Source organism: Rutidosis leptorrhynchoides, chromosome 1, assembly GCF_046630445.1.
Source record: "Rutidosis leptorrhynchoides isolate AG116_Rl617_1_P2 chromosome 1, CSIRO_AGI_Rlap_v1, whole genome shotgun sequence".
NCBI classification, from domain to species: Eukaryota; Viridiplantae; Streptophyta; class Magnoliopsida; order Asterales; family Asteraceae; genus Rutidosis; species Rutidosis leptorrhynchoides.
In genome coordinates this window covers 520,099,009-520,114,985 of record NC_092333.1, presented here as the reverse complement: position 1 = coordinate 520,114,985, position 15,977 = coordinate 520,099,009, and positions in this window count along the sequence as shown.

The following is a 15,977-nucleotide window of genomic DNA, read 5'->3' as shown; positions in this document are numbered from 1 at the left end:
GAGGTTTCTGATTTAATGGTTTCTTCCTCAGCAATCTCCGGATTCTCAATTGTGAGGTTGGGTTCAAAAAATGGATTATCGGAAATTTGAACTGAAGTACTTGGTCTACTGGATGACGATTCTAAAGAGAAATCAACGGCGGTTATATTTGTTAAATGTCTTGATCGAGTTACAGGTGGTGAACGTACAAAAGGTGGTGAACGTCTTGCTCGGTGCATTCACTGAATATCCTATTAGTTTTTTAAAAAGGAAAGAAAAATTATAATAAGTTATCCAATCAATAGACTTTTCTGATTTTGCCCACGTTTCGAATAGCCAAAAGATGCAGCAGAGGGGCAGGATTCGTTTGGTCTCAATATAATTGAGTACTGTTTGGCTCCAATAACCCGGTCCACGTACAAATCCAACTATTACTACGAACCAGAAAATTTTGATGTCTATCAATTTAACCACTTAAAATAAATTTTCGTAATTTTAAGAAATTTAGAGAAGAAGTAGAAAAAAAAAAATCTAAGTCCTAAAAACTAGAATGGCGAGAAATAAGAGAGAAAAAGAGTGCGCGTCGAAAAATGTTGAAAAATAAAAAGGTCGAAAAATAGGCGTCGAAAAATAAAAATAAGAAAGTAGTGCGAAATACGGCGTCGTAAAATTCTAAAGCACCTAAAACTTAGTCTAAGGAATAAGCACTTAAGGAATTTTACGGCAAAGCCTAAAAATTCTAGAAGTAAAAATAAATACTAAGGCAAAAACTATACTTAATACTAAAAGTTGCGAATATAGTCTAAAAATCTAAAGGTAATAAAACTAAAAAAAAAAATTTTTTTTTATAGACAAAATCTTAAAAAAAAATATTTTTTTTAAAAAAAATTTTTTTTTTTTTAGATACGTTTTTTGTTTTTTTTTTTTTTTTTACGCTTTTTTTTTTTTACGTTTTTTTTTTTTTTTTAAACGTTTTTTTTTTTTTTTTTTTGCTTTTTTTTTTACGTTTTTTTTTTTTTTTTTTTTTTGCAAATATAAATTAAAAATATAGCGTTTTAGTGCTCCCCGGCAGCGGCGCCAAAAACTTGATGTGTGCAGCGGGGTGTACGAAATAGTATTATTTTTACTAGGAAATACTACAAAATATGACACAAGTTTTATTAATTTACGGATGGGATATACCTAAACCTTGCTACAACACTATAGGCAGTGTACCTAATCGTAGAGTAGTGTAGTTTTTAGTAAGTCCGGTTCGTTCCACAGGGAGCTAGTGATTACGTACTATATTTTTATAAAACTATATTTATATAAATATATATATATATAAGTAGTAATATTATTATAAAAGGGGGGTTTTTACCGTTTAATGACCGGTTTGTCGATTTTATATTTTTAAGCGTAAAGATAAATGACAATAATTAAAGTGCGTAAAATAAATAAATGACGATAAATAAAATAACAATAAATAAAATTGCGATAGAATATGAAATAAAAGGATTATGCTTATTTAAACTTCCGTAATCATGATGTTTGACGTTTTGATTTTAATTAATTGTTACTCGGGTTAATTGTCCTTTGTCATGGTTTATTTGATACCTATCTGGTTTTTATCCATAATAGTCCATCGGTCATAAATATAAAGTGCGAGTGTCCTCGTCAAATTACCCTTATACCCGAAGTCAAATATTCCAACTAATTAAGGATTTAAACTGTGACGCAGTTATCACTTCTGTCAACAATTACACCAGTTATCACTGTATGTAATCTACCCCTGTTTTGATTAGATATGAATATTAATTTACCCACTTGATCAGTTTGAATAATCAATTACCCAACCCGAATAATTAATTAAATGATTATAACAGATTCCATATGAACGTCACTAAATAGGACAACCATAATCATTATTAATTATTAGGTTAATTAATTTGAAGATAGGTTCGACAGACTCCAATGAGTTGTCACTCAATTAGACAATACCCCCCATCTATTAATAGTCAATAGTCCAATTTCCACAAGTGTCGGTCTTTTGCCCAAACCTTAATTATGGTACAAAGTTCAATAACCCCGTCTTAATATTTTAGCCTAACATCACGATTACTTCGGCTCAAATAAGCATAATAATAACTTAGTTACGAGACATTAAATTAAAAAGGAAAGACATAACTTACAGTGGGTATTAATATCGTAGTATTACACGGGCAGAGTCTTGACTTAAAACCCGTAAATCATTTGTTACAATACTAAACTAAATCATAATTATTAAAATTATAATTAAAATTATAATTATTTATTTATGTTATATGTTTACAGAGAAGGAAAAGAAAAAGATGTGTTTGAGTTCGTGCATAAACTGCCTTTTTATAGGCATTTGGCCAGATTTTTACTTCCATGCGACTCGCATGGGTTTATGCCTATTTGCCATGCGACTCGCATGGCCACGCTGGACAGCTCACATATCTTTTGTCTTCTTGTTCGTCGACATATTTATTAAATATATATAAAATATAAATAATTTTAATAATTATTTATATATTATATTATATTTATGTGCATAGTAGACTAGATATTTTTGGTCCATTGCGTCGGGCGTTTCTTCTTGGTTCGGGTCCCGGTTCCGGATTTTCGGACGTCCTTTCGTACTATTTTATATCGTGTACTTTGCGATCCGCAACTTGTACTCTTGTCATTTTTAGACGTTCTTCATCAATAATTTGAACCTTTTTATTTGTATCTTGTATATTTGAGCTTTTTTTGGACCTTTGTGTCTTCAATTCGTCGTTTTCGCCTTTTGTCTTCGCACTTATTTAATATAAACGAATATCACTTGAAAATGGAACAATTGCAACTAAAATCTTGTCTTTCTTGGGGGATAATGGTATGAAATATATGTTCCTTTTTAGCCTTATCAAAGTGCTTCAGGTTCTTCGTTAAGAGGGCAATGTGGTGGATGGAAGGGATCACCTTCTTCTTGTCTCCAATGATTGAGGAGGCTACAAACCCATCCCCAATTCATCCAGAATAGGTAATGACTGAATGGTTTATCTATTCCGATCACACTGCTTTCGGAGCTTGAATGGGATTCCATTTCGGAATCTGAGTGACTTGAACTGATGACGAATTCCATTTCGTACGATTGGATAAAGGATTTTTTTTTTTCGATATGAAATGATTTTGGCTAACGGATGGTATTCTAATTACATAGAATATATATATATAGATCAAAAGATTTCGTAGATTACGGAGGAATTTGCGGGATATGTCAGGCAAAGTTTAAAGTAACAGATACGATAAGATATGATTTAGCAGATATGCTAAGATATGAATTTTTGTCTATACACTATTCATGCAATCAATGCAGCAAGACGTGTCTTAGACTAAAAATGATAAGCAGGTAATTTCCTGAGGATGATAAGTAGTTAATTTTTGACACAAAATGATAAGCAAAACTTTTGACATGCAGACACGGTCGAAGTCCAGTCTCACTAATGCATCCTATCGACTTATCAGTTAGACACACTAATGCAGACCTGGTTCGCTAAGACCACTGCTCTGATACCAACTGAAAGGACCCGTTCATATACATTATAAACGATTCACAATAGTTGATTACATTGCGAGGTATTTGACCTCTATATGATATATTTTACAAACATTGCATTCGTTTTTAAAAGACAAAATTTCTTTACATCGAAAATTGACAGGCATGCATACCATTTCATAATCTCCACTATCCAACTATAAATTGATATAATAATAATCTTTGATGAACTCAATGACTCGAATGCAACGTTCTTCGAAATATGCTATGAAAGACTCCAAGTAATATCTTTAAAATGAGCAAATGCACAGCGTAAGATTTCTTTAACACCTGAGAATAAACATGCTTTAAAGTGTCAACCAAAAGGTTGGTAAGTTCATTAGTTTATCATAATCATTTATTTCCATCATTTTAATAGACCACAAGAATTTCATTTCCAGTTCTCATAAATATATGTCCCATGCATAGAGACAAAAATAATCATTCATATGGTGAACACCTGGTAACCGACATTAACTAGATACATATAAGAATATCCCCTATCATTCCGGGATCCTCCTTCGGACATGATATAAATTTCGAAGTACTAAAGCATCCGGTACTTTGGATGGGGTTTGTTAGGCCCAATAGATCTATCTTTAGGATTCACGTCAATTAGGGTGTCTGTTCCCTAATTCTTAGATTACCAGACTTTAATAAAAAGGGGCATATTCGATTTCGATAATTCAACCATAGAATGTAGTTTCAATTACTTGTGTCTATTTCGTCAAACATTTATAAAAACGCATGTATTCTCAGTCCCAAAAATATAAAGGGTAAAAAGGCAAATGAAACTCACCATACTGTATTTCGTAGTAAAAATACATATAACGTCATTGAACAAGTGCAAGGTTGGCCTCGGATTCACGAACCTAAATTAATTATATATAATTATGTGTTGGTCAATATTTGTCTAACAAATTAGGCCAAGTCATAGTGTACCACAATCCTAATGCTCGAGACTAATATGCAAAAGTCAACAAAAGTAAATTTGACTCAAAATAATTTCCAAAAATCTATACATGATTAATATATAGTTTAAATATCGTCGTTTTATATTTTTAAATATTTTTAAAAGATTTATTAGAGTAAATAATATAATTTATTTATTAATAAATAAAATTTTATATTAAATTTATATAATATAATATACTTTTATATATATATTAAGTAATAAAATTTATAGGGTTCATTTAATATCATAAAGATAATATGATAGGTATTATTAAAGTAAGTTATTACACGTAGTAAAATATGTTTGTATCACATATTTATTTGATAAAATAATATCTATAATGATAGTAAGTAAAAGTTGTATTATTTTGTAATAATAATTATTATTATAAAAATATCAATATTTATAATTACTAAGATGACATTATGATAAAATGATAATTCTAATTATGATAACTTTAATATTTATGATAATTTTTAATATTATCTCTAAAATAATAATTCTATTTAAAATAATAATAATAATGATATTTTATAGTAACAATGACATTTCTATTAAAATGATAATTTTTGTTAAAATGATAGTTTTAATACTAACGATATTTTTAATAATAATAGTAATGATAAAAATAATAAGAACGATAATTTTATCTAAATCAATATCTTATAATATTTTAATTTCATCATGATACTCTTACTCATTATTTCCTAATCGTTTCGTTTAATAGCTTTTAATCGTCTTTTATATCGTGTTCATAATAATGATAATAATAGTAATCAAAATAATTAGGTGTTACAAATATTTGTTTTAATTACACTAATATTAATAATGATAGTTACTATAACATTTTTAACGATAATACTAATAATTATCTTAATGATAATATAGTAATAATAATAATAACAATGACAATATCCATTTTTAAATAATGATATATATATTAATAATGATAATCATAATAATAATACTAATAATAATAATAGTAATAATAATAATTGGATAATAATACTAATTATAACTTTAACGATAATAACGATAGTAATAATAAAAAAAATAACAATTTTTAATGATAAATCCCTTTTATTGATAAAGATAATAATAATGATAATAATAAGATAAAACTAGAACGACGATAAAAACGACGATAATAATAATCATTTTTAATAAAAATATCGAAAATTCAATTGATTATAACTTCTAATCCGTTCATCGAAACCATTCGATATCTAAAGGAAAAGTCCTTAATTTTTCGCTAGCTTTCTAAGGACATGCGTATCTTATACCTTATCTCAACCGCAAGTGTAACTAATTCAATATTCAACCTAACATGTCTAAGGGCAATATCAAAAGTACAAGCATGCATAATCCTAAATACTCGAGCACTAGTCAGGGATACACTATTTGTATGTAAAAGTTAAATTATGAGTACTCACGTATCAATATTGAGATTCAATATTGCAGGAAAGGTACGTAGACGCAACGGAAATGATAAACACTATATTAACCTCACGAGCATACCCATGAACCATACTCAATCACCTCCATAGCTATAACCCATAATTTCCTTAATCCTATCTTACTCAAAAAGCAATTTCGAAATCACTCGGACAGCACTCCGTCGTAATATTTTATGTATACTAATAATATCTTAAAATAATACGGAGTAAATATATATATGTAAATCGATTGAGAGAGTTTAGAGAAAAATATTTTCAAGTTTCTATGAAATAATGAAACCTATTGAATTCTATTTATAATAGATTTTTGAATTATTAAAGTGAATTATTAAAGTATGAATTATTAAAGTGAATTATTAAAGTATGAATTATTAAAGTGAATTATTAAAGTATGAATTATTAAAGTGAATTATTAAAGTATGAATTATTAAAGTGAATTATTAAAGTATGAATTATTAAAGTGAATTATTAAAGTTAAAGTAAAGTAAAAATAAAGTAAAGGTAAAATTTAAGTATAGTAAAAGTATAAAACTATGTACATATAATATGCGTATAAATATATATAATATTAATTTAAATCGTTATATATATTTAATAAAATAAAATATAAATATCGTTATCTTTATCATACTAGTTAAGTAACGAGTTGTCAAAAGTGGTTCTAGATATTTATAAAAGTTATATACGTTTTAATAATAAAGTTCCTTTAAACTGAAAAAGTTTTTTGTACGTTTGAAACTAAATAGATCAATCGAGTCTTTATGAGATTCAATCTTCCACTATCCTTTGTCTAGTTCTCAATGATTGACAATTTGTTCTTATTTATAAATCACTTTACCATTTTCTGAATATTGTTAAAACGGAAAGATTTCTCAAATCAACGTGGGCCTTTTAACAGAGACTTGTAATCATAATTCAATATATCTGATAATTCAATCATTTGATCTTATCTTCTAATTCCATTGATAAATATTTTGAAACAGATACAATCATATAAAGTATTTAATCTAATATTTTATTTACGTTTCAAGTTATAATATATATACACATATACATATATAATCATATTCGTTTAATGGTTCGTGAATCGTTGGAACTTGGTCGAGGTTGAATGAATGTATGAACATAGTTTAAAATTCTTGCAATTTAACTTAACAAATATTGCTTATCGTGTCGGAAACATATAAAGATTAAAGTTTAAATTTGGTTGAAAATTTCCGGGTTGTCACAAGGAAATCAAGGTTAAGACTTACCACTACACTCAAAATGTAGCTAGGGACTAGATGAACAACTTTAAAGCACGCGCCATGACCCGAAACAAGCTTTTTCCTCCCCGATTTGAGCTTTCTCACACAAGAATCACTCTCTCTCTCTAGAATTGAAGTGGATATGAAGTGGTGGTTGAAAATGGAGTAATGGCACTCCATGAACTGATCTTGTGGCCTTAGATTTGTCCCACAAGTGAAAAGACCAAACTACCCCCATTTAATATCTAAAAGAACACAGATGGCCCGCAAGTTCAACTGGACGGGGTCCAGATTTCAGGACGGCGTCCAGTGCTTCACATTGGGACGGCGTCCCACCTGTTTGGACGGTGTCCAACACTACTGGAAAACAGGATCTTACATTGCTAGTGAGGGTGGAGTGGTTGATGAGCGTGCTGGTAAACTGGTAAATAATGAGTGCTGAGTGACGTGTTGCTGGGTAGGGGTGGGGTATTTTTTATTTCTTTTTAATTTTTCTTATTGTATAATTATTTCATTTAATTAAATACAATATAATTATTGACTAGTGAAATGACCCGTGATATCACAGGTTTGTTTAAACGAAACAGTTCAATGATATATTTTAGGTATTAAGTAAATGTAAATGTTAAAGTCCAATAGTTTAATGACACGTGGAACCACGGATTCCAACTAAAAAACTTGTCGTTGTTTTTAAAAAACATATTGATGCACTTAACTTGGTCAGAATAAATGAACTACAACACCAATCGGATGCTAGTCCGTATATAACCCGAAAACAATATCCAATATTGTTTGTAACTTTGAAAATCGAAGTAAAACTTACTACAGTACCTTTTTTTGTACAAAAACAAATACTCCGTATATCTTATCTTTATCGAACGAAAAAAAAATACTAAAACTTGACCTTTTGTTTCTGCTCATCTTTTAAGCCTCGTACACCAAAAAAAATCCCCGGGGTTTATTTAATTATATTTAATATATATACATTCCGTATAATATATTACATATCTTTAATTAGTAAAGAATTAAAGATGAATTAGAATAAAAACATAACCTTAATATTTCGACAAAAAACACTTCAACAGAGAGATTATGTGTTAAAAATATTATTTGTTTTTATGTTGTTTTTTTATAAGTTTTAATTAAGTAATTAATATTAATATATAAAATAATAATAACATCATTATTTAAGTTATTTAATAATTAGTTACTATAAATACAATTTTTTTAATAATAAAATACTTAAGATTAATGACATCATCTAAGTGACCTAAATTTTTTTCTTTTTATTTTTGATTTTTTCTTACCAACGAAATTAGCCTAATAATGACATCATTATTATAGGATTATAATAGCAACTATATACTATAAAACAAAATAAATATACATATAATTACTCTTAATCTTTTTATTAATCGTATATGTATAATTTAACTGGCTGTCAATGTGCCTTATTAAAAAACAAGCCCAAACTCAATCCCATATTTAGTACTCTTATATCTTCACAACAACAAATATTTTTTTTGTCTCTACCGCAACATTTTCATCTTCAAGATTATGGTTTTTCTTCCTTAATTTTCATTTTTTTATCTTCTCAATCTATTTTGTTTATGTTATCCGATATTACCTGCGACCATATCCAACCATGTGATAACTTGTAAATTTCCGGCAAAATTTAAACAAAAATCTTTATATGATTTCATTTAACCTCGACTAATTCCGACGATTCACGAACAATTATTTGTAAATAATTACGCATTAATTTGATATATTAATATTATTATTATTAATATCCTTTTTAAACAAGATATCAATAATTAATATCTTTATTATCACTATTGTTATTATGAATAAAAAAATATTGACAAATATTCTTGGAAAAGTAGTAAATCAATTTGTTTATTTTAAAAAATATATATAAAAAAATCCTTAAAATAAATGATTTTTTTAATAAAATAAATAAATAAATAAATAAATTACTTTTTAATTAAAAATTATAATGGAAAACTACTTTTATTATTTTATTTTGTGCATTATCCCATGACCTAACATTTAATACTTTTGAATTTTAAAATCCCATTAAAAATTAAAATATTTCTTTTTCTTTTAATTATTTTATTCTTTTTACCTAATTTTTTCAAGTATAAATACCCCTCATTTCTCATTCAAACTCACACCAAAATTTCTCTCATTCTCTCTTTGAAGAATTACTACTAGTAAGTATTCTTTTCTTACTTTTTACTTTTTACTATTTACTTCGGTTTATTAATTTTTTACAGAAACATGTAAATAATGTTATAAATTATATGCAATTAAAATTAAAATAAATAACATGTTATAATTAGTAATATATGTGACTAAAAATTATAAAAGTATTTTTATGAATTAAGATATAGGAGTTATAATTAAAATTGAATTAATGAATATATATGTATATACGCACCTAACGTGAAGGTTATAATTAAAGATAACGTACAAATACTACAAACTTCACCGCTACTTGTGGCCTAGGGTGATCCTTGTTACCATTATGGGACGCTTGTGGATCTCGAATGCCAAGACTTAGATTCTGGTCAAGAGATCCTGGGCCGCTCAGTAACAATAGATCATTCGAGTGACTTGCATGTTAGCGACGAAGTTTGGGCGAGATTGTACAACATCTTTGTTAAGAATTATAACCCGAACATTCTTAAACTAGAAGCTTACTATAAGTGGAAGTTTTTCATAAATAGTAGGTTTCCAAAAATAGAAACTTTTGAGAAAGAGGAACTTTTCTCGAAAACCGTCACTGTCAATATAGTTGCCATATTAATAAATATACTTTATATCAAGTTAGACATTAACTAATCAAACGTTATACCTCAAGGTTGATATCCAAATCACTTACTTGCTTTACTTTCCTTCTTGCGTGGAATACTTCAACTACTATTTAATGTGAGTTTCATATGATCCCTTTTACTATTTACATTTTTGGGCTGAGAATACATGCGCAACTTTTATAACTGTTTTACACGTATCAACTATTAAACTGTGATATGTTGGGCTATGACCAGCAAGTCCCTAACTGACAAGTATAAACGATAACTTGTTACGGGGCAAACTTGAAAGTCTAGTCTAAATACAAGTACCAACTATTAAACTGTGATATGTTGGGCTATGACCAGCAAGTCCCCAACCGACAAGTATAAACGATAACTTGTTACGGGGCAAACTTGAAAGTCTAGTCTAAATATCAGTACCAACTGTTAAAACAATGCTATACCCGGCTATGTCCGACTAAGTCCCTACAGTGATATTTTTAATTGCTGCGGCATTCTTAATTATTGGGGATAGGCCTATCGGGAGTAACGTCCCCGATACATTTGACTAAGTCTTTGTATTACTTGATAGTGAAATTAAACGACAAGGACAGAACAACTTGTCACGGGGTAAACAACGTTTAGTCTAAATATCACGCACTGGCATAACTTTTTGATCCTGCGGGAGATCAACTTGACTGGATCTGAGTGATCTACTTATGAGAACAAATCTTGTGGTCTAACACTATTACTGAAATCATTATTTATGACAAACCTATGAACTCACTCAACCTCGTGTTGACCTTTTTAAGCATGTTTATTCTTAGGTACTTAAATATCGCTTCCGCTGTATATCTACTGTTTTGATGATGATTGCTTGCTATGCTTGGAGTCTTCATTACATATCATATCAATTAAAGACATATTTATCTTCCGCTGCAAAACTCAACAAAACGTCTCATGTAGAGTCGTTCTCGTTTATACAACTGTGATTTGATATAATTAGTCACAAATACCCCAGGCCCTATTTGGGGGTGTGATAGATTGGTATCAGAGCAGGTTGTTGTAGAGAACCAGTATTGCATTTTAAGTGTGCCTTATACAATTAGGTACCTTAGTAATGTAGGACTACAACTTTCCTTGACTATAGTGCCTTTAATTGTTGCCTTTAACTGTTAAATGCTACACTATACTTTAGAAACTTTACTTATCTTAGAATGCCGAGCCAACCTAAGAACTCTGCTCACTTTGCTAAGTATTATCCAATTACTCCACCGCATTTAAATGCGACACCATGATTTCTGAAATTCTTGACATTCCTATGTCATCTATTATGGTTTTGTGTATTACATATGTATTACATGAAATATTATCCATGATTTTTGAAACTCCTATAATTGTTACTATTCATAATCAAACGTATATAACTCCCTGTTATATCACGTACCTATATGCCTTATACCTTTATGCATCGGTTTGCGAACCGGAAAATGTCATTAGGTTATCACAGTATACGAATTGAAAGTCTTTAATCGAAAGATTATTAGATTGCGTACTTATCATTTTATAATCTCGACACGTCATACTGTCATTATTGGAGTATAGACAAATCATATCTTATCATATATATCCCAATAGACCTTGTCTACCACTTTTCCTAAATTTCCTCCGTAAATTACGGAAATCTTTTTGCTATAAATACGTATTCAAGGAGACGAATATATCATTCAGTATTCAATACCCATTTCATATCAAACCCTATTCCAAACACATAATATGGATTTCTCACCCGATTCTTCAAATTCCTCTAGTTCCGAAGACAGCATGACGGGGACCCACCAACCGATCAACTACCGTGATTTCTTCAGAAGATGGGGATGGGTTCGTGAAATACTCACCCTATGGAGAAACTAAGAAGGTACTCCTTATCATGAGCCAAACTTACCACCAAACGTCGGAGTACTCGATCTGCTTACCGGCGAACCTATTCGTAATACCGTTTACACTCTTTTCGCAAGGATTTTCCGCCTCGAAGGTCGACTCAATGTAGCCCAAGATAGTATTCGTCCTCTACTCCCAAATTCTAATCAGATAGGATTACTAGAATAAGTTAGAAGACTTCAAACTAAATATCAAGAATTGACAAACCTTACAGAGGAATGGGTAGAACAAATCCATAGACTAGAGCGTAAAGTAGAAACCCTGGAGGAAACGGTGCACGATTTGGAAGCTAGGATCACACCTACTACCCAAGTACCACAAGCAACACCAGCAACACCACTAGTACCATCAGTACCACTAACATTACCAACACCACAAGAATTGTAAGCACCATCAGCATCACCACCAACAGCATCAGCTTCATCAACAACAACATCCGCATCCCACGCCTCAACATCACACTCAGTACCTCAAACATCAACATCATACGCCCATAGATACCAAGGAATATTAGTAATAATGAGTTAAGATGTATTGACTCATTCTTCGCGAAGAATTATATATGTATACTTTATATATATATATGATTTGGAACAATAATAAATCTTGTCGTACTAAGCAATTACGTGTGAATCTCAACTAGTATGTACTACTTGGTTAATTCATATCACTAATATGCTATGATGTACACCCTTCGTTAATGACTTAACAATTGTTAATCACTGATTCAACACAATAAACTCCATTTCATAATAAATCAAGTGTAACGATGAATGTATTGATTCATAACTTCATTAGCAAAATATTTCGCGACAATTATGAAATCTCTAAAGGTTTTGGAGATTATTCATTCTCGTTTCAACCGTAAATCAAATGAGTTTAATATTATATTAAATCCATGATTATATCTGAAGAATACATATCTGAACATATATCTTCATAAAGATTGTAAATTCTGTTGTACAAACTGTTAATTGTGAAAATATTTTAACGGGTAGGTAATACCCGAGAAATATTTACATCTCACATTAATACACTGTACATTCTTCAATTTCGATTCATAAATCATTAATTATACACACTACCTTCACAATGATACACAATCATCTTCATACAAAATCAATTACACATTCTGAAATTAACATATCGAAATTCAAGTAAAGCTTTAGCAGGTGTTATCTTCCTAAAGATTACTACATTCATTCATTCGTATTCTGCAATGAATTATCACATCAAACCACCGAAATTATCACTCATCACTTTTAAAATCAATAACGCCTATTCGTTAACCATTAGATTCGTTGACGATTACAATCATCGTTTAATCATCTAAAAATAAATAAATAAATAAAATTTCTTGAAACCATCTCGGATTGATAACCAATGATTCAGATATGGTAGCATTAAATGCAGAGGAAACAGAAGAATTTTCCTCGTCATTGGATCTTAGGAATTCTAAGATATCACCGTATCTTTCGTTATAAATATCCTCTATATTTCTGAAGATATCTTCATAACGATTCTTGACCGCAATTAATTGTCTCCTTGCGATATCTTTATCACATCATAAAGGAAACTGATTTAGTTTCTATATTCTGTAAAATTCAAGTTTAAATTATGAATGATTTGAAGTAGTGTTGGGAATTGAAGCATGAATTAGTATAATATAATGACGTCAGGCCAACATGATTATATTATAGTAAGTCATGCTAAATTTTTAATGGAAGATGATGATTCATAGACTTTATAATCATCATTTGCCATGTTACACGACTCTTACATTCTACTTAAATCTCTAAACATATCAAGAACATATTTTCTTGATAGTCCTATCTTTTCGGATATTCTGGTAATTTAACAAATCAAATCGTGCTATTACCTTTCCTTCTGCTTTGTATATTATGATCATTCGAAACTTCATACCTACGAATTCTGGACCATTACTTGCTTTACGAAAGCATGAAGCTTCGACATATAAGGGAAAATATAAAGCCCGATAACAACACTGAAATTACAAACCGTGTATATCAATGCGTATAGCAATATAAAGACACGGGAGAACTAAAAACACAATAAATCCTAGAGCATAATAGAAGTAAACAGACTCCTCTGGTGGGAGTTGGAAAAGAAGGAAGATTGTGGCGATAACTAATATAAGGTCAAGAATAAGAACTGGATTGAGCATATTAACAAATCTTTTAGAAGTATGAATTGAGGAAGAAAGTATAGAAGTGGTGAAGATAATGAAACGGAAGAAGCTAATTTATAGCGAAATTCCAGACACAACAATCGAGGCAATTCACCGCATTTAATCAAAGAAAATCCTGATTTCCCTAATTACCGTAGAATCAAATCTTATAAAGATTATGAAGATTTCTTTAAATCCCTTGAATTCTGAAAATCAACTTTAAACATATCAAAAGTTAAGGCAAATATTTAATTTCCTCATTTCAATTATTTACGATAGCTTCGTTTATACTCTTCCTATAATCGAATCGTTTTATCCACATTATTCAAAGGTGATAAAACTCTATTTTTCAACTCATATTCATCATTACAATATCCATGTTGTAAACAATGACAATCTCTATCAAATTTCATGACCGTGATTTTCACGAACTCCTCTCTATATTGACTACCCTAATATTGTGGCATAAACGCTCAAGGTTTAAATAAGCTCACTATTATTTAATATACATTTCATGTGTATTGAAATGCTTGTATAGCGTCATTATCTCTTTCTGAGGAAAACCTAATCAATGACACTCTTGTTAAATCCTTTAGATAACCTCCGCATTAATAATAAAATGCACTTCGTAGAATTTATGGATCGTAAGATTTAAACGCTAGAAACAAAACAATATCCTAATAGTTGGAATTCACGAAAGGCCCCGAGCATAACTGGGAACGTGAAGACCAAATAAAACGAAAATATCCTCACCTGTTTACAAACAACGCCGACTGATGGCAACAACTAAATTTCGGGACGAAATTTCTATTAACAGGGGATACTGTGATAACCCGTAAATTTCCTACAAAATTTAAACAAAAATCTTTATATGATTTCATTTAACCTCGACTAATTCCGACGATTCACGAACAATTATTTGTAAATAATTACGCATTAATTTGATATATTAATATTATTATTATTAATATCCTTTTTAAACAAGATATCAATAATTAATATCTTTATTATCGGTATTGTTATTATGAATAAAAAAAATATTGACAAATATTCTTGGAAAAGTAGTAAATCAATTTGTTTATTTTAAAAAAATATATATAAAAAAAATCCTTAAAATAAATGATTTTTTTAAATAAAATAAATAAATAAATAAATAAATTACTTTTTAATTAAAAATTATAATGGAAAACTACTTTTATTATTTTATTTTGTGCATTATCCCATGACCTAACATTTAATACTTTTGAATTTTAAAATCCCATTAAAAATTAAAATATTTCTTTTTCTTTTAATTATTTTATTCTTTTTACCTAATTTTTTCAATTATAAATACCCCTCATTTCTCATTCAAACTCACACCAAAATTTCTCTCATTCTCTCTTTGAAGAATTACTACTAGTAAGTATTCTTTTCTTAATTTTTACTTTTTACTTTTTACTTTTTACTTTTTACTTTTTACTATTTACTATTTAATATTTACTATTTACTTCGGTTTATTAATTTTTTTTCCGAAACATGTAAATAATGTTATAAATTATATGCAATTAAAATTAAAATAAATAACATGTTATAATTAGTAATATATGTGACTAAAAATTATAAAAGTATTTTTATGAATTAATATATAGGAGTTATAATTAAAATCGAATTAATGAATATATATGTATATACGCACCTAACGTGAAGGTTATAATTAAAGATAACGTACAAATACTACAAACTTCACCGCTACTTGTGGCCTAGGGTGATCCTTGTTACCATTATGGGACGCTTGTGGATCTCGAATGCCAAGACTTAGATTCTGGTCAAGAGATCCTGGGCCGCTCAGTAAC